This window comes from Cyprinus carpio, unplaced genomic scaffold (assembly GCF_018340385.1).
Source record: "Cyprinus carpio isolate SPL01 unplaced genomic scaffold, ASM1834038v1 S000006530, whole genome shotgun sequence".
NCBI lineage: Eukaryota > Metazoa > Chordata > Actinopteri > Cypriniformes > Cyprinidae > Cyprinus > Cyprinus carpio.
The window spans coordinates 905,536-932,029 of NW_024879195.1; the positions used below are offsets into that span (position 1 = coordinate 905,536).

Below are 26,494 nucleotides of genomic sequence, written 5' to 3' on the forward strand. Positions count from 1 at the left end.
AGTTCTTTTTGAATTGGTGGCTTCAGTGTCAGTGCAAATTTAGCTACAAGGGAGTAAGAAAGTAGATATGATTTAATATAGCCTAATTGGATTTATGTATATGTCTGTAAATCATACACTGGGATCAATTTGAAGGAATGCATCTTTGTGTGAATTTCAAATTGAAGGGAGAGAGTCAATTAGAAAAGGCAAACCAACATGATGACTTACCTTTGAAGTTTGCTTTCTCAATAATCAGTACTCCCTGGTGTGTGACCTCACAAATATAGTCAATATTTGAAGTCCAAGTTTCACTGCTGACTTTATAAAGACTGTATGCTGTGTAAAGACCTTCAGTATTCACTCTGTACTCAAGTTTTGATTTCCGGATTTTGCCATCCTTTTCTTTCAATTGTACAGTGAGGTTCCTGGGGTAGAAATTCTCAACAACACACATCACAGATGAACTTTTCTGAGTTATTACAGGAACCACACTCAGGGTTGGTTTTTGTGGACTCACTGTAATTAAAACAATATATGTTTATATACTCTGAAACTATCTGGAGGACAACTGAAATTTTTGTTTATCATTACCTTTTCTGAATGGTGTGATGATGTTGCCTTCTTGGTGCCGTGCTTCACAAGTTATATTGTTTTGATTAAATTTCTCTTTGGTAATATTCAAAAGACTGACTTTAAAAGTCTTAACTCCATTTTGTACTGTAGGGTATTCCATGAAATCATTCAGGTCCTTTCCATTATCCTTCCATTTGAAATCAAGAGAAGCGAACAAATAAACTCAAAACCCAAAACACACAAAAACAAAAACCACTAAATCCGAGGACGATTCACACTGAGACATTGTGAACACATCTGGTTTTTTCTTGAGATCTAAATAAGGGAACAAAACACATACAGCAAAACCACAAGCTATTACAAACTGGCATTACTGAACAAAATTTTTTTGACAAGAATCTCATCTTAACATGTTTAATAATTGTCTATACTCTTCTTAATTTTGTAATTTCATCTGAATATCAACATCTGTAAAATTTTGCCATTCAAAACAGTTTTAATCTATTCTTTTTTTGTTTTGTTTTTTGTCTCTCGAATATATATATATATATATATATATATATATATATATATATATATATATATATATATATATATATATATATATATATGTTATTGATTAGGCGTTTGTGGGCACATCTTAACAGAATTCATGAGGATGTTATTTACTTAATAAGACATACTGTTTCAAGTAAAAAGATAAAAAATAAACTTTACTAGTGTTAGTCATTTTTAATTTAATACTTAACAGAATTCATGAGGATGTTATTTACTTAATAAGACATACATTTTAGCCATCTTTGCTAGGCTTGAGTAAACTGAGTTCAATAATTGAGTAAAATAATAAAATATGAAAAAAATATGAATACATAGTTTTGCTGTGTAGTTAGTTATAGAATAAACTGACCTGTCATATGAATCTCTTTTACTGGGATTCTGCTTTGTCTGTCAGGTTATTAAATTGTTCAAATAATTGACAAAACACAATATTAAATAGAATAGATTTTATGTTGTGTTTTATATTAATGACACGTTTGAATAAATACATTTATTTCCCATAATAACACTTTGGTCGATTTTTGAGAATTTTAAATAAGAGCATTATATAGCACCTTGTACTTTGAACTCTGGAATCGTATGAAAAAATAAATACATTTGTAACTGTAATTATGTATTATATAGCAGCTTTAAGCAGTTTTAATATTTGAAAACGTCTAATATTTTAAAAACCGAATACAAAACAAAAGAATGAAAGAAATAATTAACATCAAAACAACAATTCTACTTCTTTCTGGGTTCCGCAGCTTCACAGATTTATTACAACAAATAATTTATCAACAACTACTTTAATCCAAAGCAGATATACAGCTATACAATATTATACAATTATGCAGTCTTAAATTTTCTAGTGAAATTACAAAACATTTGGCAACAACTCAAAGTATCAAGATTCTTCGCAATAGAAAACTCTTAAGATATAATAATAATAATAACACATGTGACATTTTGTCTTATTTTACGACACAACTGTCCTTGCAATTAATAATAAAATCTTACTGTTTGTTACGTGACTTTGGTGCCGCTTCCCCAGTAGTCATAATAAGCCCAGTTACACGATATTATTTTAATGTTACAACGCAGTATAAAAATGCAAGACTCAGACTGTTAAATGACCTGTAGCTGATTTGTTGTTTTATCTGGATGCGTGTACACATCAAATTATTTAAAATTTAATTATTCATAATTAGCTAATGCGAATCTTTGTGTTTCCAGAAAAACTCTAAAGACATGTCCCGACTTTAATCGCCCTAATCGCAGAGTAGATCGCCATTTAAATGTTGCTTAAATTTAAACATTTTGACAAATTACCTGTCACAATTGTTCGTACTTAAAACAGATTTTGTTTAGAAGGTTTTTCTTACCTGACGAGACAGTGACCATGGTTCCTTTCCCCCAGTAGTCAAAAGCATTGTCACACTGACAGTTTTAGCCATGGATATTGTACAAAAAATTGCTATTATGTACGCACTTATTACAATAAACCACAAATTCAACTATCCTAACCCACAAATTCAACTATTTTTCCTTTTAATTGAGTCTAACTTTCATTCTTGTAAAACTGACAAGCGGTACGTACATTTAGTTTTGCCATTATATTGCCATTACACCTGTCAACGTTTATGAAAGATTTAAATTTGAATTCTTACCAGATGTCACTGTGACCGACGTGCCTTTCCCCCAGTAGTCAAAGGCAGCGTAGTCACAGTGATACTTTTCATTTCTTTAGCGCACAAAAACACTAACGTTATCAGCAAACCCAGCTACAATCCTAATTATTTCATAATTAAATGCAACACTGTGCATTTTTTTTCTTTCTAATTTTCGTTTAGTGGACTAAAAATCTGTTACTAAACATGCCCTTTTTTGTCTCTAACTAAACAAAAAACTAACGACTCACCTGATGGTACAGTCACCATTGTTCCCTTTCCCCAGTAGTCAAAGGCACCGTCACAACGAGATAAGAGCCATACCATAACCCTAATAGTATATTTACTTATTTACTTAATAGTATATTGTCTTACCGCAGCCCTCCGTTATCAAAGCGACTAGTTTTGAGATATTTTAGTACGCACTTCCTTTAATCTGAGAGTTTTACTCGATATTGTTTACGATTACCGACGTCCCCTTTCCACTATTAGCAAAGACAAAAATTGTAAATATGACTGCATGTTATTTTGTGTCAAGACCACTTACCTGATCTTCAAAATTGTATAAAACTGAAATAACAGAAAGTATCGACAATATCTTACCTGAGGAAACGGTGACTTTGGTTCCTTTCCCCCAGTAGTCGAAGTAGTAGACACAGTGACTGGTGCCTTTGAGTTAGTAACCAAAAACCCACAAGAAGAATGTTCATGTGATCAAACCTCAAAGCGAACATTTTCTTCATTCATTCTTTTAAATGGATTCAGTGAAAACATCTCTTCAGCATGCAAAAGTGAAACCATTTTTAGGCTATAATAAACTTAATCAAACCCTTCCTGCATCTGCCCCTATAATAATAATAAATAATAAAAAAACAACAACTTTGAGATACTCTCAAGTTTTACATCATTGATATTGTCATTCATTCATTCATTCATTCATTCAGTCATACATACATAGGCCTTCATACATACAAACAATCAACTTGCTTCTGGTCCTCGAAATATTTTTTTTTATTATTATTTAAAAGAGACTGAAATAGCAAACAAGGATTTTTTTTTTTTTACTTTTAGCAACACCTTGTAGGATGCAACCAACAAATGCACTGACCAGCGTTTTTATGGGAAATCCGCTTAACAGTTGAAAGGATCCTACAACAAAGATATCTCTTTCTTCAGTGGACATTCAAACTGATGTTTTATTGTGAAAGTGAAAGTGAAGTGACATTCAAAAAGTGACACATACTCAGAATTTGTGTTCTGCATTTAACCCATCCAAAGTGCACACAGCAGTGAACACACACACTGTGAACACACACCCGGAGCAGTGGGCAGCCATTTATGCTGTGGCGCCCGGGGAGCAGTTGGGTGTTGATTGCTCAAGAGCACCTCAGTGAGTTGGTATTGCCGGCCCAAGACTCGAACCCACAACCTTAGTGTTAGGAGTCAAACTCTCTAACCATGACTTCCCCCATTGTGAATATGATACTGGACTGAAGAATAAATGCTGTATCAGATGCAGGTGTCACTCACTCAGTTCATCTCTCTCTCATAATACATAATACAATAAGCTGTTCTCTTTTGCACAGCTGCACTGTAAATATACATCAATATAAAATAAAGAAAAAAAAATTCACAAAAGTGGTTGCTAGAATGACACATGACTCTAAAATAATGCAATATTCATTCATAAAACAACAGGAGATGTACCATAAAACCCAAATGTACATAACTGATAACAAAACTTTTAAGGAACATGATTATTTAAACAAAATAAATTCAAATTTTTAGTGTCACGCAGGGAATTCTTAGAATATCAGTTTGCAGTTTTTGACAGTTTTTAATGATATATTGATTTTACTTCTAAAAACTATACAATTAACAGCATTTTGCTGTAAAATTATATGAAATGTCTGGTTAGATCTTTTACAATTTATTATAATAGCATGGAAACTGTTAACCTATATATTCAAAAAATTTTATAAAGTTTTTACAATATTTTACATTTAGAATTACACTAATTTTTACAGTGTACCAATAGCATGTTTAGGCAACATGCAAACCACGGGGGTCCCACGGGGGAATGGGACTGCCATTGATGGGATTTCCCTAAGCACAGCTTCTTGCTTAGTGCCCTCAAAACTCTAAACATGCCCCTGATGGCGACTCGTTTGATATTGCTCATAGATATGCTATGTTCTTGCATGTGTGCCATTGCCATCTAATTCTGAAAAGATCACAAAACGATTACATCTAAAATCATACTAAATCAGACTATGCATATAAAGTTTTATACTAATTAAGTAAATATTAAATGTTTGATGCAAAATATATAAAATAACAAGGCTATTGTTAAACACCAAATGTCAGAGCACATCTAGAGAAGAAAAGCATAGGGTTATTTTAACAGTTCAATCAAGAGCACAAAGGTTTGATTCTGACAGTATCACCAGGAAACACCTGGCGCTTGTTGGTTGGAAGCATCTATCGATCTGTTAAAACTGTTTTACATAAACAGCCATTTCAGTTTCACTTGAGCTCATATGACACAGAATAAAGATAAAGCATCATGATATAAGAATATAAATAGAACAATCTCCTCATTTACTGCAACTAAACTTTGTGTGTCTGTGTGTGATGTTTCTAATAGTGTCATTGTGAATGAATTTCGGTATAGCAAAGGTTTAAGTGAAACTGTTGTTTGACAGGAAATAACATGATGGTATTATTAGGGAAAGATGCATCAGAATACACACACTAAATGCAATAATATTCAAAACATGCAACAAATTACACAGAATTGTCACAGTGTACAAAAAAAGTGAATCTTCATATCATAGTCAGGTTTCCCCCTTAACATTGTTGTGCATTATTGTCATTTAATATTTATTATAAAAGCCCTAATTTTACTTTTGTGTGTGTGTAAAATATAAAAACTGCAAAATGGTTACATACGATGGCAGTGTGTGTCACGCTGTAGAGTAGTCTATATGGGCAGGTAATAAATAGAGAATTTAATAGTCTCTTTTTGAATATTTTACTGTATGAAGTCTTGAGGTGAAAATGATGATAGAGAAAAATCTATTTGATTGCACATGATGGATTTACTGATCATTAATTTACAGATCCTTCTGAGCTTTTTGTAATGGGTTGAAATACTGTGCCCCAGTTAGACACAGAGAGACAGTTCATAACAAAAACAAAGACCCTGTTATCAGAGCACACACATTTATCTAACTTCTCAAAGAAAAATATAGTTTCAAATTTAAAACTAAATGAATGAACGAATTAATGAATGAATACTATAATTAATATTGGCTTATCTTTTGAAAATAAAACAAAATACACTACCTAGCCAAAGAAAAGACAAACATTAAAAAAAAACAAAAAAAAAATTAAACCCCAAAATGAAAATTATGTCATTTATGACTCACCCTAATGTCGTTCCAAACCCGTGAGATAAGTATAAGATATTTTAGATTTAGTCCGAGAGCTTTCTGTTCCTCCATTGAGAATGTATGTACGGTATACTGTCCACGTTCAGAAAGGTAATAAAAACATCTTCAAAGTAGTCCATAGGACATCAGAGGTCGGTTAGAATTTTTTTGAAGCATCAAAAATACATTTTGGTCCAAAAAATATCAAAAACTACGACTTTATTCAGCATTGACTTCTCTCCGGGTCTGTTATGAGCGCCAGCGTTCACAGCACTGAAGTTTAGTGATATCCTGTTCATTTTGAACGAATCACTCGATGTAACCGGATCTTCTTGAACCAGTTCACAAATTGAACTGAATCGTTTGAAACGGTTCGCGTCAACAATAAGCATTAATCCACAAATGACTTAAGCTGTTAACTTATCTGGCTCGGCTCGTGTTCATTTCAGTCAGTGTACCGTTTGAGTAAAATGAATTACCCGGGATATTGGTTTATTTGAACTCAGAGGAAGTGTCAGCCATGTTAAAAAAGTTAACAGCTTAAGTCATTTGTGGATTAATGCTTATTGTTGACGCCAACCGTTTCAAAACGATTCAGTTCGATTTGGTGAACTGGTTCAAGAAGATCCGTTACATCGAAAGTGATTCGCTCGCGAACCGGATATCACTAAACTGCAGTGTTGTGAACGCTTCATAACAGACCCGGAGAGAAGTCAATGCTGAATAAAGTCGTAGTTTTTTGATATTTTTGACCAAAATGTATTTTCTATGCTTCAAAAAATTCTAACGGACCCTCTGATGTCACATGGACTACTTTGAAGATGTTTTTATTACCTTTCTGGACGGGACAGTATACCGTATATACATTCTCAATGGAGGGACAGAAAGCTCTCGGACTAAATCTAAAATATCTTATACTGTGTTCCGAAGATGAACGGAGGTCTTACGGGTTTGGAACGACATGAGGGTGAGTCATTAATGACATAATTTTCATTTTTGGGTGAACTATCCCTTTAAGATTTTAAGGTTTCAATTATTTTTGCAGTGATTGATATGTTTCTGGCATGTTGTATGTTTAGCAACAATTCTCTTAACCCTAACTGTAGCTTTTTATTTCTCAGACAACCATGATGGAAGACATATGTATGTACTTATTCCAGGATGACAATGATAAGATTCATCAGGCTAAAACTGTGAAAGAGTGATTCAGGGAGCATGAGAAATCATTTTCATACATGAACTGGTCACCACAGAGCCCTGATCTTAACATTATTGAAAGCTTTAGGATGTGGTGGAGTAGAAAAATAACACAATCTAAACATTTTAACATGTTAACATTCAACAGTTTAACAGTTAACATGACTGAATTATGTTGGGATAACTTAAACATGTACTCTTTATTTATTAAAACTGCATAAAGTTCAATGGTTGCTGTAAAATTATATGAAATGTCTGATTAGATCTTTTACAATTTATTATAATAGCATGGAAACTGTTAACCTATATATAATCATTTTTTTCCATAACGTTTTTACAATATTTTACATTTAAAATGACACTAATTTTTACAGTGTACCAATTTTTTACAATTGGTAAAGTTCAATGGTTAGGTTTTAAGTGAAGCTATTGTTTGACAGGAAAAGTGATGATGGAGTATTAGGAAAAGATGCATTAAAATACACACAATAAATGCAAAAACATTCACAATATGCAGAAAATTTCACAGAATTGTCTCTTCATATCATAGTCAGGTTTCCCCCTTAATGTTGTTGTACATTATTGTCATTTAATATCTATTATAAAGCCCTTATTTTACTCTGTGTGTGTGTGTTTGTGTGTGTAAGATATAAAAACTGCATAATGGCTACAGATGAGGGGAATTTGGGTCATACTTTAGTGTAGTCTATATGGTCATGTAATAAATACAGATTTTAATAAGCTCTTTTTGATTATTTTACTGTATGAAAATCTATTTTTTCTGCACATTATAAATTCACTATTGCGATAAATAATTTACAGATGCTTGTGAGCTTTTTGCAATGGGTTGAAATACTGTGCTCCAGCCCCCGTATCCACAGACAGACAGTCCATAACAAAAAACAAAGACCCTGGAATCAGAGCACACACATTTATCTGACTTTTTGATCAGTAACTTTAGGATCACTACATTTTCACACTGATTATTCAGTGCCACTATTTAGTAATATGCCTAAAAAAGCAAGTTTATAATTTCAATATTAAAATATAATTTCAAAATGAAAACAAAGAAACAAAGAAATAAGTAAAACACATACATACAGAAAAATATTCTAAACCATAAATAATATTCTGCACTTTAAATGTTTGTTGAGGACCGCTTTAAGAATTTGGTTTTAGTACTTTTATCTGACTGAAAAATACTGCTCTATTGAAAATGCTTAAACAATACACTTACAATCAACTTACATACATTTATGTTTGAGATGAGGACATAATTATATTGTGCAAAGTCTAAAGCAAAATTCAGTGTGGCCATCAAAATATTATATGATTTGATCGCATTGCACGATATTGTTCAAATACACTGCCTGGCCAAAGAAAACTCGTCGCTTGGATTTAAAGCAAATACTTAAGATTTTAGGATTGAATTATTTTTGCAGTAGTTCATATGTTTCTGGCATGTTGTATGTTTGGCAACAATTCTCTAAACCCTAACTGATACAGAGTGTAGCTTTTTATTTCTCAGACAACCATGTTGGAAGATGTACCCATGTACATATTCCAGTATGACAATGACAAGTTCATGTTAATGTTCATCAGGCTCAAACTGTGAAAGAGTGATTCAGGAAGCATGAGAAATCATTTTCATACATTAATTGGTGTCACGTTCTCAGTCACCAGCCCTCTCACCAGCTCAGTCACCAGCCCGGCACTCATTTCCCAGCAGCCTGTCTGGTTCAAACCTGCACCCTGTCCTTAATCAGCACACCTGTTACTGATCACCTTATTTCCCCATGCTATATAAACAGTCACCAGTCACATCACAATTTTCTGGTCTCGTTGCAGTTTCTCCAGTTCTCCAGCCTGTCTACTCATCTGAAATACTTACCTGGATTCCCCTACCTGCCCTCCTGCCTTCGGCAGTTCATTTGTCCTCACATCCTTATGCCTGCTAGCGAAAAGGAACCCAATTACCATGAGAAGTCATTTGAACTCTTTATGATATCTGGACACTTGGACATAATATACATAATTCCCCATTGGATCTTTCCGTTGACTATCCTGCTAAAGCAAGACTGTCTAAGCTTAATCCCTTTAACCTTTAAGTTAATATGAATATCAATTCCCAACCTTAACCTACCCACCTCAGTTTGCTTCTGCATTCCCTGGACTGCTGGGGATGACCTCACTTAAATCGAGGGCTTTTGGATAGGGCTTGACGACGGGATCCAGCTTGCTGTGCCCATGGCCGATTCGTGTTGGACGCTGGAGTCCTATATCACCCTCTGGATAGTTGAATCAACATTCACCGTAGGTGAAGTGGCCGCTGACCTTAAGTCGTCACCCATCATGGCCACTAGTAGCAAGTCATCACCACCCATTGCTGCTGGTCCTACGTCCTCGCCCATCAAGTCTGCTGATCCCAAGTTATCACCTGTCATGGCCGCCGACAAAGAACCTTCTCAGAAACTAACCACTGTCCATCGATCTCATTCTTATATGACTGCCTCTCTAGAGATCGTTTCAGTTTGTCCTTTCACTCCGGAATCAACTTCTGTCTGTAAACCTGACCCTAAGCTCATTCAAGTCCCGTTGGCAGTTCCTGAACCTGATCCAATCCCTATGTTTGCTCTGAAAGTCTGTTCAGTTTCCCCCAGTCACCTGTCTAAGAAGGTAACTTCTCTCACCTTTTCCCGACCAAAAGCGGCTGTTTCTAACACAGCGGAACTGGTGTCAAAAGTAGTGTATTCACCCATCATATTTGTTAAATCAGCACTAAAGAGTATTATCAACCCAAGAAATAAGGTGAAGCTGAACACCAAGGACCACTCTCTATACTCCCTCACTCAGAATGGTCGGTCAATGGTGGACTTTGTGTTAGAGTACAGGGAGCTAGCCAAAACTTCCTCACTGGCAGATTCAGAGCTAATAGCCTTGTTTCTAGGTGATTTAGACAATCTGTGGTCCTCCAGAATGCCCAAGAATCTTCTCAAGTGCTCACTCATAGAGTGGCTGTATTATGCCCTACAGCCGAGTTGATCCACTCCATCTGGTCTTTTGCCACAGTCATCACCAATAACGTCTGCTAATCATCAGATATCACACATTATGGCTGTTGTTCCGGAAGTACCACCTGTTAAGGCCACCAGTACAGAGTCTGTGTTCAAAATGGCCTCCATCCCAGAGCCTTTCTCAGTGTCTAGTCCAACCCGTGAGTTTTTTTCAGTCCCAGAATCCAGAAATGAGCTCGCTCCAGTGTCGGCTCCAGCCCCAGAGCTCGCTCCAGTGTCGGCTCCAGCCCCAGAGCTCGCTCCAGTGTCGGCACCTCACAAGCACTGTGCTGTGCATACCCCAAATTTTGCCCAAGACCACGCCAATACCACTCCAGTGCCTTCCAGAGTTCACTCCAGTGTCAGCCCAGACCCCAGAGTTTGCTCCAGTGTTGGCCAAGACCACGCCTTTTCCCCTCGATCCAGAAGAGGAAACTAGGGGTGAGGAGAAGGGTGTTGGCCCAGGCCCCAGAGTTTGCTCTAGTGTCAGCCCAGCCCCAGAGCAAAGCCCAAGAAGGGCTCCCGATCCCCTGTCAAACCCAAGCAGCACTCCTGATCCCCATTCAAACCCAGGATGGGCTCCTGCTCCCGAGTTAAGCTCAGGATGGGCTCCTGTACCCGAGTTAAGCCCACTGAGGGCTCCTGATCCCAAGTTAAACCCATGGAGGGTTCCTGATCCTCAGTCAGGCCCAAAGAGGGCTTCTTTTGCCGAGTTTGGCCCAGAGCAGGCTTCAGTCTCCGACCAAGGTCCAGTACAGGCCCCAGCCATTGAGCAGTGTCCAGAACACATTTCAACCCTCGACCACAGTCCGGTGTTGGCTTCAGCCCCTGACGAAGGTGTTTTTTTATACTTTGTTTACACCACACAGAGAGGAGCTTACAAGGCCCTCCCCCTCCTCCACCTCGGTGCCTCAGACCACATCACTGTCATGCTAATGCCTGCATACAGACCGCTCGTTAAAGTCGCCAAACCAGTTCACAAACAAATTCAGGAGGGTAATGGCCGGGAAGGGTCATCAGAGGCTCTTCAAGACTGTTTTGACACCACTGACTGGAATATATTTAAGCAAGCTGCCACATACAACAACACCACAGACCTCCAAGAGTACTCCGAGACGGTCACTGTCTACATCAACAAGTGTATTGATGATGTAACAGTCACAAAAAACACCACTACCCACCACCAAAAACAAAATCTGTATAACACAGGAGATCTACAAAATACTCAAGAAGAAAAAAAACGCTGCCTTCAGAGCTGGAGATGAGGTGGGCCTGAGGACAGCTAGGGCCAACCTATCCACCACATCAGAAAGGCTAAAAGACAGTACTCCAGGAGGATAGCCCATCATTTCAGCAACAGCAGAGACACTTGGAGCCTGTGGCAGGGGATACAGACCATTACGGACTACAAGACCCCACCGCCGACCTGTGACAGCAACATCTCACTGCTAAACTAGCTGAACGGCTTCTTTGCTCGCTTTGAGGAACAAAACAGCACCACTGCACAGAAGACTCCACCTCCTCCTAGTGACCAATTGATGACGCTGACCCCAGACAGTGTGAGGAGATCCTTCAGCAGGATCAATGCACGCAAAGCTCCGGACCTGGGCGTGTACTGAGAGACTGTGCAGCAGAACTCACTGATGTCTTCACAGACATTTTCAACATCTCGTTTAGTCAGGCTGTTGTCCCCAAATGCTTCAAAGCTACCACCATCATTCCAGTCCCGAAGAAGTAGTCTCCATCCTGCTTCAATGACTACTGTCCAGTTGCACTTACTCCTATTCTCATGAAGTGCTTTGAACGGCTAGTCATGCACCATATCAAGTCTGCCCTCCCCCCCTCCCTGGACCCCTTTCCAGGTTGCTTACCAGTCCAACCGCTCAAACGATGACGCCATCGCAACTACCCTCCACTCAGCACTCACACATCGAGAGAAAAAAGACTTATACGTCAGAATGCTGTTCATAGACTTCAATTCACACATTCAACACAATCATACCTCAACAGCTCATTTACAAACTGGTCCAGCTGGGGATCAACACTTCACTGTGCAACTGGCATTTGGACTTTCTGACTGGAAGACCTCAGGCAGTATGGGTGGAAAAGACGAAGGAGATTGTTACTGACTTCAGGGGAGTGCACACTCAACATGCTCAACATGTTCCTCTGACCATCAACGGGTGGTGCAGTGACAACAATCACTCTCTGAATGTGGAGAAGACAAAGGAGATTGTTGTTGACTTCAGGAGAGTGCACACTCAACATGTTCCTCTGACCATCAAGGGTGCGACTGTGGAGAGAGTGAGCAGCACCAAGATCCTGGGTGTGCACATCACAGAGGACCCCAGCACCTGGCCAAGAAAGCACAGCAGCATCTCTGCTTCCTCCGCAAACTGTGAAGAGTTAGAGCCCCGGCCCCAGTGTTCGAATTGAGGGGGGGCTGGGGGGGGCTGGGGGGGGTCAGGACCCCCATAGCAGCAAGCAAGGGACCCCCATAAGGCCCAAAAAAAATGAAAACAATATTTGACATAGTTTTTCATTAAAACTAAAATAGAAACAATATTTGACATATTCCCATAAAAAACTATTATCGAAGTATTGTGATGCCGCTCCCATAAAAAGCTACTTCAAATTAGATGTAATGTCTGAAAATACGCTCAAGTGCTTACACGCCTGTTTTCTGAAGGAATTTACAGACTGGCGTGTGCGACGCCGCGTGTGTGACTGGCTGGCAGAGTGATCCTTCCTCATTATTTTACCTCAATGCATGACGGTAAGATAATATTTATTTGTTTTATGATTGTTTGGTACACCTAATTTACTGCTAATGAATAAGTGTTTATCTTAGAATCGGACAGTTACTTTTATTATAATCTTGGTCTGTCAATAGTTGTTGTTTTTTTTTTATCTTATGACGCTAGCTCACTATCGGATTGTTAGTTGTAATTAGCCATCTAACGTAATTCTGAGAAAAAAGCTTGCATTGCACCCATTCTGAATTAAACAAATAATTTTAAATCTAGTAACCTTAATTTTGTTAATTTAATTAAGGAAATTATTACTGATGAAAATGTTCATCAGGTGAAGGCTTTTTTGTGTCAACGATGTCAAAGCAGGGTTGCTAACTCTCACAAATTGTGCGTGAGACACACATGCATTGATTATTACGCCCAAGACAAACATGCAGATCAACCGTTTTTGTTATGAATTGTATCCTATTTTCCGTTATTATGTATAGCCTAATACAATTAGTGTAGTATTTAAGGTTAAATGGAGAAAAGGGTTTTAAATTCAATGCAAAGAGGCAAATTAAAAAGTCATTTTGTGGCCAGAAAAATTATAATTTCCATTTGCAATGCCATTGTTTACACACTCTAATAAATATACATGTATCTAGTCTAGTTGCTCAAAAGAGTATTGCAGGTCATAACTGCTTACTTATTTTTAGGTTTTGCATTTGAATAAATATTTAGACATGATCAAACACTAGATTTTAAAATGATACATTTTAAAAAGATACGCGTATAAGCACACACAAGTGAATATTAATTAATGCAAGAAAATACTGAATTTAACCCAAGAAAAGTAAGTACAGTAGGCCTATTCATGTGGATTGATAGGTGAATCAAGAGATCGAAATTGATTAATGGTCATCAGCATCGTAATCGTCATTATCAAATTCTTTCTATTTTTTTTCCCTCTTGTAGAAACACTGTTGTGACAAAACATATATTTAATGTAGTCTCTCATTCACCACTATAAGTTTACCCAACTATGAAAACTTCCGCTAGAAAATATGAAAGGGTTATATAACTAGATTCAGGATAAATTTTTTTAATGAAATAAAATGCCTACATGTGCACTGTTCAAAGTATATAGATTTTTATTTAATTTTACATATAGTAAATGCTCAGCTGCAAAAACATGTTCTGAAACACACAAAGTAAATGAAATTCACAAGTAAAGTAAATGAAATTATATTATTATATGAAATAAATAAATACAAATGTATATAATTTTTTAATTTTTTTTGGGTGGTGTGGGGTGGGGGGCCAAGAGCTTTGACACAATTCGAACACTGGTTGCACATTATATATGTACTATTGTGATCATTAATTTACAGATGCTTCTGACCTTTTTGTAATGGGTTGAAATACTGTGCCCCCGTAGTACACAGAGAGACAGTTCATAACAAAAACAAAGACCCTGTTATCAGAGCACACGCATTTATCTGACTTTAGGATCAGTGATCGCTACATTTTCATATTGACTTCTCAATGCAGCTATTTAGTAATATGCCTAGAATAGCAAGTTTAAAAAATGTGGGTATACATTCAAAATTAATAATTATAATAATAGTAATAATAACAACAAAAACAACAATAATAATAATAAACAACTATTCTAAACCGTAGTAAATATTCTGCTCTATAAATGTTTGTTGAGGAATGTTTTTAGAAGTCAGTTTTAGTACTTTTAACTGACTGAAAAAAAAAAAAACTGCTCTATTGAAAATACTAAAACACTATACTTACAATCAGCTTACATTCATGTTTGAAATGCGTATTGCACAAAGTCTTAGCGAAATTCAGCATGGTCATAAAAATGTATATGATATGATCACATTACAAGAACTTGTTCAAATACACTGCTTGGCCAAAGAAAAGTCGGCATTTGGATTTAAAGCAAACACTTAGATTTTAGGATTTTATTATTTTTGCAGTGATGATTATGTTTCTGGCATATTGTATAGAAACAATTCTCTTAACACTAACTGATACAGAGTGTAGCTTTTTTATTTCTCAGACAACCATGTTGGAAGACGTAGCCTACCCATGTACATATTCCAGTATGACAAGATTCATCAGGCTCAAACTGTGAAAGAGTGATTCAGAGAGAGAGGTTTGACTCTCCCAATGACAATGATAATTCATTCAGAGCACGCAATATTTAAAATACATCTGATTAAACTATGTGAATGCATAATGTAAACCCAAACAAATTATGTGGAACCAGGGTCCATAATTCAACTGAGCAAAAGTCCAACAAAAATATCCATGTTTTATTGGGGTTTATGAAGTGAAATGTTTCACTGTGGCCACTCCATGCACAGTGTGTCAGGGTTTGGCAAGGGAGGACCCAACTGCAGAATTAACAGGGAGAACAGTTTATTAACAAGAGAGAGAACACAAACAGATGAGGCAGGAAGACAGTCCACACAATAGGGCAGGGCACACGACAGGAGAACAGGCTGGTCGGAAGGAGGTAGTTCCAGACTCTGTGGCAAAGGAGACCTGGTAGCAACTCAAGGAACCACAGGTTTGACTCTGTTGATGGGAACTCTTGAAGCACCAGAATGTCTGTCAGGTCAGAAGAACCAGCGACCAGGGAGGACTCAGGAAACAGGGCAGGAACCAACACAACTGACATTCAAAGACAATACAACAGGAGAGACAAGAGCGACAGATCAAAAGTAAACTTGCAAACCAATGCCTAGGGTTAAAATAAAAACTAAACCACAAAGACTGGAACTAGCAGGGAACAAACAAAAACAAAAAGTGGAACTAGACAAGATGCAATATTCTGAAGAAAGAGTTCTAACAAGACTAAATATGCAAACAAGAGACTGTACACAAGGCACACACAAAACGAACCAGCGAAGACAAGAGGGAAATGAGCCCAATATAAAGGGAGCAGAGCACACAAGGAACAGGTGAACAGGTGAAATTGGAAAGACAAGGACTAAACAAGGGGGCGTGGTGATTGAAAAATCGAGGAGGTAGGACAAGAGGAGCACACGGCCAACATAAACAAAAGACACAACCATGTGCTCAGGCACAATATAAACAGAGACACATTAAACAAAGACAGGACAGACAAGACTGTCAGGGCAGGATCCTGACAGTACCCCCCCCTCCAAAGGCGCCTCCAGGCGTCCATCCTGGGTGGGGTGCAAATGGGGGCACAGGGGTTGGTAAGGGGGCCAAAATGGTACCGACTGGGGGGCGGGTGGAAGGGACCCATGGAAGTCCAAGCCTGTCAGGAAACACAGGGGTGGGAGGGGAGGGCAGAAAATGTTCCAGGGGAATGGCTTAGGACTGACCAGGGTGGTACCTGCTTAGGGAAACCTTGGAGACCGGGACAGACAGCGGGGTGGGATAAGGGGTGGGGACATAGTTGGTGGCACCTCTACCAACACATTTCACTGGCGAAGGTCTCCTACTGAACTTAACATTATGGGCAAACTCCAGGATATTCTTGGTAGGCAAGACATGACTAGCAAGGGATTCTGAGGTGGCTTCAATGAGAAGTTCAGGGCTCTCGGGAAGGACCTCCTTGGCCGGGAACAGGGACAGTTTTCGAAGGTACAGCATGAGAGATAAGGTTACTTTCTGTGGGCTTTACATGACTGACAAGACTTTCAGGGTTGGCCTCTAAGGATGTGACAAAACTGACAAGAACTGCTTCTGTAGCAGGAGCAGAGTCTGGAGTGGGCTCTGGGGCTATAACAGGGATGCCCTTAGGGGCCTCTGGACCAAGTTCAAATATTGACTCTGGACAGTCATTGGGACCTGATGAAGTGCCCTCCTGGGCTGCAGGAATAGGCTCAGGAACCAACTCTTGACTGCCCCTGGAGGCTGACAAACTGCCGTCTGGGGCTATGAAAATTGACCCGGAAACTGGCTCTTGACTGCCCTCGGGGGCTGCTAAAACTGCTCTCCAGAGCTGGAACTGGCTCAAAGACAGTCTCAGGAACACCCTCTGGGACTTCTGAACTGCCCTCTGGGGCCACAGGAACAGACTCCGGGACAGATTCTTGAATGACTGATGCTGACGCCTGACTGCCCTCTGTGGCTGCAGGAACTGGGTCTTCAGGAATGAACTCCTGGACTGGTACCGAAGCTGACTCTGAAACAGACTTTGGATTGAACTGGGATGAAGCAGACTCTAGACCTAGAGACAACACTAGAATCTGGTCAGGGGCTCGAGCAGATTCTGGAGGCTCCAGGGCGAAAGCATATTCAGTGCCTGTGGGGGCTGATGGCTTGAGAATGGCCACAAAAAAACAGACCAGCACAGGACTGACCTTGAGAATGGCCTCCATGGTAGTGTCAGGAGTGGACTGCTCAGGCCTGACATGAGTGAAGGTGACAGAGAGAGAGGGCAGCTCAGGACTGACATCTGTAACCATGGCAGGAAAAAAAAAACATACTGCTCAGAACCTGCCTCCATGGCCATAACAGGAGCAGCAGGCGACGGAGATCATCCAGGGTAAGTATATGAGGGGTCTCTGAGCAAAGGGTTCTAGCCCTCCTGGCACGGGACCTCCTACACTTACGCCTCCCAGGGCAGGGCGTTGTCGGCATGCTCACTTCTTGAGTTACTTGAACTGACATAAACACAGGATTATCCAAACTGGACATGACTGGCTTTGACTTAACTGGAAAAGACTTGACAGACACCGGAACAGAGGTTGACTGGGAAACTTCTCAAAGCTACCTTGACTGCTTCAGAGGGCTTCATTGACTCAGAAGCAGGAGCTGGCACTGAACTGCTCTCAGAGGCTGGAGCCGGCACGGAGGACTCAATGGCAGATACAGCGGACTTGGGCCGCCCCGCTTCCTTCTGTCCCTTCGTTTCTCAGTGGGAGTCAGAAGATGATTGTGGACTTGACTCGAAGAGGGAAGGAGGGCAGGTTGGTGGTCACTACTGATATCATCTGGAGGATTAAGGATCTGCCAGTCCTAAGCGGTGATGCACATAATTAGAGAAGTCCCAGAAATTCAAAACATGCAGTTGCTCCATCTCCCATCGAGGTAAGGGGTCATCCAGAGTGAGGTTGAAGGCCTCCTTTCAGGGCGGCATCATCATATTCAAGGCCCCTAGCCATGGTCCAAAAGAATTGGGCATAGGACCGTGGTTCCTGGTCCTGCTGGACGAAGCTGATGCCAGTGCCTGTTGGCGCCAATCTCCCCTCCACAGTGGCAGGTGGAACAATCTTAATACTCATTCCTGCTGGGTCCTAGAGTGGCTGGTTCGTTCTGTCAGGGTTTGGCAAGGGAGGACCCAACTGCAGAATTAACAGGGAGAACAGTTTATTAACAAGAGAGAGAGAACACAACCAGATGAGGCAGGAAGACAGTCCATACAATAGGGCAGGGCACACGACAGGAGAACAGGCTGGTCGGAAGGAGGTAGTTCCAGACTCTGTGGCAAAGGAGACCTGGTAGCAACTCAAGGAACCACAGGTTTGACTCTGTTGATGGGAACTCTTGAAGCACCAGAATGTCTGTCAGGTCAGAAGAACCAGCGACCAGGGGAGGACTCAGGAAACAGGGCAGGAACCAACACAACTGACATTCAAAGACAATACAACAGGAGAGACAAGAGCTTACAGATCAAAAGTAAACTTGCAAACCAATGCCTAGGGTTAAAATAAAAACTAAACCACAAAGACTGGAACTAGACTATAGACAGGAACAAACAAAAACAAGAGTGAACTAGACAAGATGCAATATTCTGACGAAAGAGTTCTAACAAGACTAAATATGCAAACAAGAGACTGTACAAAAAAACCAGCCAAGACCCAAACCAGCGAAGACAAGAGGGAAATGAGCCCAATATAAAGGGAGCAGAGCACACAAGGAACAGGTGAACAGGTGAAATTGGAAAGACAAGGACTAAACAAGGGGGCGTGGTGATTGAAAACGAGGAGGTAGGACAAGAGGAGCACACGGCCAACATAAACAAAGACACAACCATGTGCTCAGGCACAATATAAACAGAGACACATTAAACAAAGACAGGACAGACAAGACTGTCAGGGCAGGATCCTGACACAGTGATACATGCTTCCTCAAAAACTCCGCACGCAACAGGCTTTACACACAGCAGCACATTTTCCTTTCTGCTGCAGGTTCTTTCACATTATTTAAATTCATAGTTTAGCTGTGTAATGTCATACATTTATGTAGCCAATGTTATGCAGTTGGACCATTACAGATTAAAACGCTAACCAGTTTTAGACCGGGACTTAAGTTTTTGTTATAGCTTTTATCACCGTGGCCGCTGTATTGCACAGTGGTCCGAACAACAGCAAATACATGACACATATGTTTCATTCATAGACTGATAGAGAGTTTTCAATATTCTTTCAAATTGAAATGTTAATATAGGCACAGTCAACTATAATAGATTCTATATTTACCATACAAGGAATAAACATCACAGAATTACTGAATTATATTGAACATTTCGATCCATACTCTGAAATACACTTTAGGCCTATATTTAATAATAGCGTAAATAATGGCCCCTAAATGTCATACTGCTAATAAAGCTAGGCTGAGCTTAACTAAACCTTCTTAAGCCTGTAAAGGTTTTTAAGCTGTATACCTTATCGTTAATACATGTTTCCCGAAATGTTCTTAGTTAAGTATACCTTCTGTAAATCATACTTTCGTAAGCTTGGTCTGGTCCACTCTAGTTATACCTTATCGCTGTTTACAGTTCACAGTTCATCACATCTCAGTCTTTACGAATATGATTCTTAAGTTTTAATGCACCCAGTAGTGTTTTCATGCAAATAATTAAATTGTCGTTAGACTAATGGTTGTTATTATAGTCTACTAGCCAAAGGTAGCCTATGTCAGCTTGCAAACCATTAGGCAGTAAAGGCTTGTGAGTTTATTTAAAGGGAATGATGTGGTGGTGGGGAGTTTGGTCAAACTATGCAATAGAGCTGCAAAATCAAAGACAAATCAAAGACTGCGCCGTCCGCGGAACCATTTAGTATTTGTACACTACCATCAACCCTGCTTGTAGAGTAAATTAAGAAACTGTGGAAAATATATTATGATCATATACACGAGCCTTAAAAGACCAGTGAAGACATACCGCCAGTTGGATTTAGTTTGCAATTTGGATTATTTTAATACGATCCCTTTAGTCCTTTTAAATGCAATTTAAGCTATTTCTGAAGTATTTCTTGTTGGAAAGCACTCTCACCAAAAGGTTTGCTGTAGGCGCTTTTTTTCTTTTCTTTTTTTCTTTATATTTTATTTTATTTTATTTTTTTGTTAAAAGCTGTCAAATTAATAAGCAATGTCTCATGTAGGTTTTTTCCCCGCTTATATTTTATGTGGTGACCACTGGGAGGTGCTCTGGGAATATGTTTTTCTTTCTAGTTTTCCATGCATGGATTTCACTCGGGCCGGATCTAGGCCGAAACTGCTTGCTGTCTGGGTGACGTATGTTGCAAAGCAAAAGTAAAACTTATAAACAAGTTTGTTGCTCTAACAGGAAAGAGTTCCGTATCTTTATTTAAAATCAACACTTCTTTTATAAAGAACACAGCGCTTTCTCACATTACGCACTGAAGCACCCCCTGCGTAGAGTGAATAATCGATTCTCGAGCCATTGATTTTAACCAATTCAGCACCACTGCGATGGACAGCACCTGATAATGTCTCACGTAAGAAGGTATACCTCACCCAGACAGCAACATAGTGTTGGCCCAGATCCGGCCCGTGTGGAATCTATGCGGGCAGGTTTGGGCCGGATCTGGGCCAACACTGGTTGCTGTCTGGGTAAGCAGCCTCCTAAGGTATAGTTCAGGGAACACGGCTATAACAGGTACACCTTTAGTTAAAGCATAGGCTACCTTTAGAGTCTTCGTAGAGTGCTAAGAAACAGCGTTATCGGGAAACCCAGCCCTAGTCAGTAGCTATGCTTGTAGAGTGAGAAATATATTGTTCTATTAAAACAACAACAACACAATTTTCGTTATCTTTGCTGGGAATATTTCAACGTCCTCTTTTTGATTTCGTGAACTAGATATTTCATTTAGTCTCAGGTCTCAAAGAGTTTATGTACAGGTGTAAATCAGTGTGGCCGTAGTTATAGCACAGTAGTGTTAAGCCGGACAATAACTAATGCTCTACTTCTGGTGTTTATAAAGCAGAGTAAGAGAGAAATGTCAGACTTTCCCAGACAGCAAGCAGTTTCGGCCCAGATCCGGCCCGAAACTGCTTGCTTTCTGGGCTGGGTTTCAAGAAATTATTGTAAAGGTGATTCAAACAACAAATAATCCCTCATGCAGAAAAGCATATATTGAGCTTTTATGGAGCATCAAAATAATAAATGAAAATAAAGGTTGTACTTACGAAGACCAATTTCTAGCCAATTTTTCCACGATTTTTTTATACTTTATTAAATGACATTAATATTCCAGAAACTCTTGATTCTCAAGAAGAATCATTGCTGAGAAATGCATTTCAGACGGTTCGATATTCCGAAACTTAAATATCGAAATCGCATCAAAAGTGTATTAGTAGGCTCCTGGGGAAGACAGAGCAAGACGCTTCGGGGTGACCTTGGCTTTCAGCTCCGCCTACTGGCGCGTGACGGTACTGGACTTTTAGCATTGAAATCACTTCAATCTATATTGAAATGTGTGTCTCCTGTCAGTGGCAGCTGTCATTTTGTCTGTACATACATTTGTAAGTGATTGATTGATTTATTAATTGAATAGTTTGCTTATAATTTAATCTAGCTATTTTATTTAATGCCGTTTAGCTTTGAATGTCGATCTATCCATTCTCTATAAGGAGCATCTTGTGCCTGTAGATTTGTATTTGATTCATCTTAAGTTCTATTCAGTGCTTGCCATGTTTGGTTAATTTAGTATTACTACTCAAAATAAACAAACAAATAAATAAATAGACTAAATAAATAAATTTGAGCAAAGATTAAACATGATCATGAGAATTTGAATTAAAGCAAATGTGATAAAAATCCCCTTATTTGAAATGTAAACATCAACATCACTCCCTAAAATTAAAATCAATCAAATCCAACACCCTTCATCCAGCACACTCACATCATAGACTAAGTTACATCATAGTTATAGGAGTTTCCCCCAGCATTCATAGTGATGAGTCGTTCATTTTGAAGGAAGCTTTTGTTTCAGGAGACCTACGTTTTCTTTTAATCAGTAACAACACAATACACAGAAGCCCATATCATACAAGAACTGGATAACCTACATTTAAAATAGCCTACAGTGTATCCTAAATCAATTCATTAGTTGAGTCAGTAGATCTCAAAACTTTTATATTCATTTCTGAAAAAAAAAAAAAAAAACAGAAGTTGTATGCATTGTGCAGTTTAGTACTGGCTTTAAATATTAGCTTTTAGTTAGTTCGTTTTTGGTTCGTTTTGTTTATGATAAGGATTTATGCACTCTCAGAAAGTACATCTTATTTAAGGTGCACATTAGTAAATTAAAGGAACATAATACTACCTCACGTGTATATGTTAGTATTATTAATGGTAGGCTACATTTTTGTACCCCTCTGTCTTAAAATTTTTTTTTTTTTTTTTTTTTTTTTTGCACCGGTGACAGTTTTTCTACCTTTTTACTAAGAGTGTGCTGCTGTCACGTGACGTGTGTAACGCAGTCAGCAGATCCGGCCCGAGTGAAATCCATGCGGGCCAGATGTGGGCCGGATCTGGACCGAAACTGCTTGCTGTCTGGGGAGGTGAAAGAATCATTTCTCTTTCTGTTTGGAGCCAACATGCGCCTGCCACATGACAACAAGAACAAAAGTCCAAGTCGAGTGGTGTACTAATGCTTTCTGTTTCTCAGTTTATCTATTAAGGCTGTATTATTACGATTTCATAGGGACTTATCTGACTTATATAATTTTGTTTCGATATTAGATAGGGTCCGAGACAAGGCTAAAACAATCAAATCTTCACACAAAATGCATTTCGGCTTCGCTTGAGGACTCGTGACTGTAAAAGACATCAGTGTAAATAGTTTTCACCACTGGAGGGCGCAAGGGTCAGCAAGATGCAAAACAAGTAGGCTACGTTTATAACCTTGCATGAAGTGCATTTGGAGGACTGCTTTTTAGCGCCATATGCACTCAGGAACTGAGAATCTATTAAAAAAAAAAAACATTTTATTATTTTTTTACGATTTACATTACCCAACACTTATTATTTTTAAGACTTACATTACCCATACCATTTATCAACTTTTTAGTAGGCTAAAAGTTAAGAAAAGTAGTGTCCTTTTTTAATAACTGTTTTTATTCATAGTGATTGCAATAAAGTTAGTGTGTCTATATATATAACAAAGTATATATTTCATCTTTTCCAAATTAAAAACTTAAAAAAATAAAAAAAACATTTTTACATTTTTGAATCATGCATTATAAGTGTAATATAAACCACGTTTAGCATTAATAAATATAAATAAAATATAATCATTAATAAAGTGTAATAAAATAAGTCGTTGCTGGCTTCGGTTTTAAATTTGAACATTTTAACCTTCCTAAGATTTGTTAGTCATCAACAGGAACGCAGTTTCACTACAGCAGGTGTGAGGAAAAAAAGAGGAAGAAAGAGAGACCTGAATAAACAGACGCTCTCGAATAGATCTAATTTTGACCTTCTGAAATTCCTTCGAGAGTATGGCTACTTAGTCAAATGAAACACTCGCCCAGCATATTTGCATATATCAGCAAAGCAACGTTTCTTAGACATTAAAATGAGTTTTATTGCAACACGCCGAATTCTCTTTTTAGGGGCATAATTTTTGGATAGACCACAAAATGTAATTAAAGTGAATCTTAAGTGTATTAATGAGCATGCAACATATTAAGAGGATGCTGTTACATTTGTATCAGATCACAGAATAAACAGGGTTTGTAAAATGGTCATTTTACAGGACAATTTGTTTTAAATTCTTTGTAGCTCATCAAGCTTGTTAGAAACTGCACATGGGTGGTTCAGTTTATTACTGTTTGGCTATTATTAAGAATAAAAAAATCCATGAGTGCTCGACAGTTTGCAGCTGCTGAATGTGAGATGTTCATCTGCTCTTGTGGATCCCCAGAATCCCCAGAGATGAAATATTCAAATACAACACCCGCAAACCGAGAGAGAAACACACAGTAAAATGTGATGTAAAACATTGCAATGCACGTTTACATTACCATAAAATATGAGTGCAGTTTGAATCAGTCTTAAAAGAACATAAAAATAATAGTAAAAATTTCAGATTGTTTGAGATATGGCTCTCTTCAAAATATTCCAAAGGTGTTCAAAAGCTTTATTTATTAATCTGATTGATTTATCAATTTATCAGAAATCTACAGATGTTTTTACCCTCATACTTTTAGATAAGCAGCAAACACATCAAGATTGAGGTCATTGCTGTTTATTCTTTTACATAATATTCTCACATTTTAGTATGTCCTGAGGTATCTCTACCAATATCACAGTAATATCTACTGAAAATCCAAGATAATGTCATTTGCAGTAAGAGGCTGATATAATATTCAAAAGAGTCAAATCTCATTTTGACAGAGGTATAATAAGACTTTATTGATATGTGTACATATGTGTCAGTGTCTTCACAAATATGAAAGTGAAAAGTGAAAGTGAAAGTGACGTGACATTCAGCCAAGTATGGTGACCCATACTCAGAATTCGTGCTCTGCATTTAACCCATCCGAAGTGCACACACACAGAGCAGTGAACACACACACACACTGTGAACACACACCGAGCAGTGGGCAGCCATTATGCTGCGGCGCCCGGGGAGCAGTTGGGGGTTCGGTGCCTTGCTCAAGGGCACCTAAGTCATGGTATTGAAATATGTGCACAGAGGCAAATTATGTAGTTTCCACATCTCAGAAAGCGTCTATGTTTTTCAGACAAGCGTACAGAAATACAGGAATAGACAGAGCAAAAGAGAAATAGAGATGACATGGTTATTTTTCTTTTTTGATTTCTAAATACATTAGACTAACATTTATTTACATTTAATATGCACAATATTTAATAATATTTGTATTGTCTTGAAGAAGCTGGGCACAGCACTGTAGGTCAGAGAGAAGAGGAAGAGGAAGATGAATGAGGTGGCAGTGGACCAGAGACTTCTGAACTCATCCTCCTCAAGAACATCTTTATTGCAGTCCAGAGCAAAGCCTGTCTCTAGATCAGGTGGCTCATCTGAAAAAGAAAACACATGTACAGGACACATATAATTATGGTAAGCACATGGTGCAACACATACTGTAAATGAGAACATAAATCATACATCCTGAATGTAAAGTCCAGTATTATTAGACTTCTAGTTAGTAACACTTAAGCACATGAAGGCTTCATGTACAGCATATGTGTACTCACACATTCATTTGCACACACAACTGAGTGTACACTGAAGAGACAAACATACAGTTATAGTTCTGAATGTTAGACATTGATTATGCATTAGAACATTCACTTTATAAAAATACACAAATGTATATTATTACATTTATGGTATGCTTATCAAGTAACTTACTATTTTCAACTGACATACTAATAATACAAGTGCACATAAAAATATCACATATAACATCTGTATGTTCTATTGATTGAAAAGGCCAATAATTCCTTGTAATTTTGATGTTTATCTTTAGAACTGAATAAGTGGCTTTACTAGAGACAGAGACCAAAAAAAAAAAAAAAAAAAAAAATAATATAATATAATAAATACTGAAAAAAAAAAAAAAATGGGAGCAGAAAGTGAAGCACACCAAGTTTCTGAATAGAAAAACAATGTGAGAGCTGGACTAAATCATGCAAACACAAATATTTATTGCTTGTAAAACAACACAAAAATGGTATGTTATATTATAGGCTAACAGCAGTACAGTAAGCACAGAACAAGACATAAAGAAGATCTATGATATTATTCTGACAATATTATCATGTGACCATATTTACTTACATGCAACATGTAAGTAAATATCAAATTAAACATTTAGTCTTGAGTGTAATTTGACTTTGGTGTTTGAACCATGCAGTAAAGTGATACAGACAGAGAGACAGAAATATGCACATAAAACAACATTGAAGATACTTTACAAAATCTGATGAGAGAGCAACAGGACAAAAGCACTGGAACACTGAATAACAGATGAACAATGATAGTTTGGGAATGCTGGCACATTAATCACATACATTTTCTGGCTGTTTACTTTGA

At 38.2% G+C, this 26,494-nt stretch overlaps 1 long non-coding RNA gene, 1 pseudogene and 1 gene segment (V, D, J or C); 1 reads left to right on the top strand and 2 right to left on the bottom strand.

Moving 5' to 3' along the window:
• Positions 1–26,494, top strand: part of LOC122143901 — a 355,125-nt pseudogene that overhangs the window by 243,577 nt on the left and 85,054 nt on the right.
• LOC122143908 overlaps positions 1–26,494 on the bottom strand; it is a 299,947-nt gene that overhangs the window by 194,363 nt on the left and 79,090 nt on the right. The gene's annotated exons all lie outside the window — the stretch shown is intronic.
• Positions 1–26,494, bottom strand: part of LOC109081985 — a 58,396-nt gene that overhangs the window by 2,261 nt on the left and 29,641 nt on the right.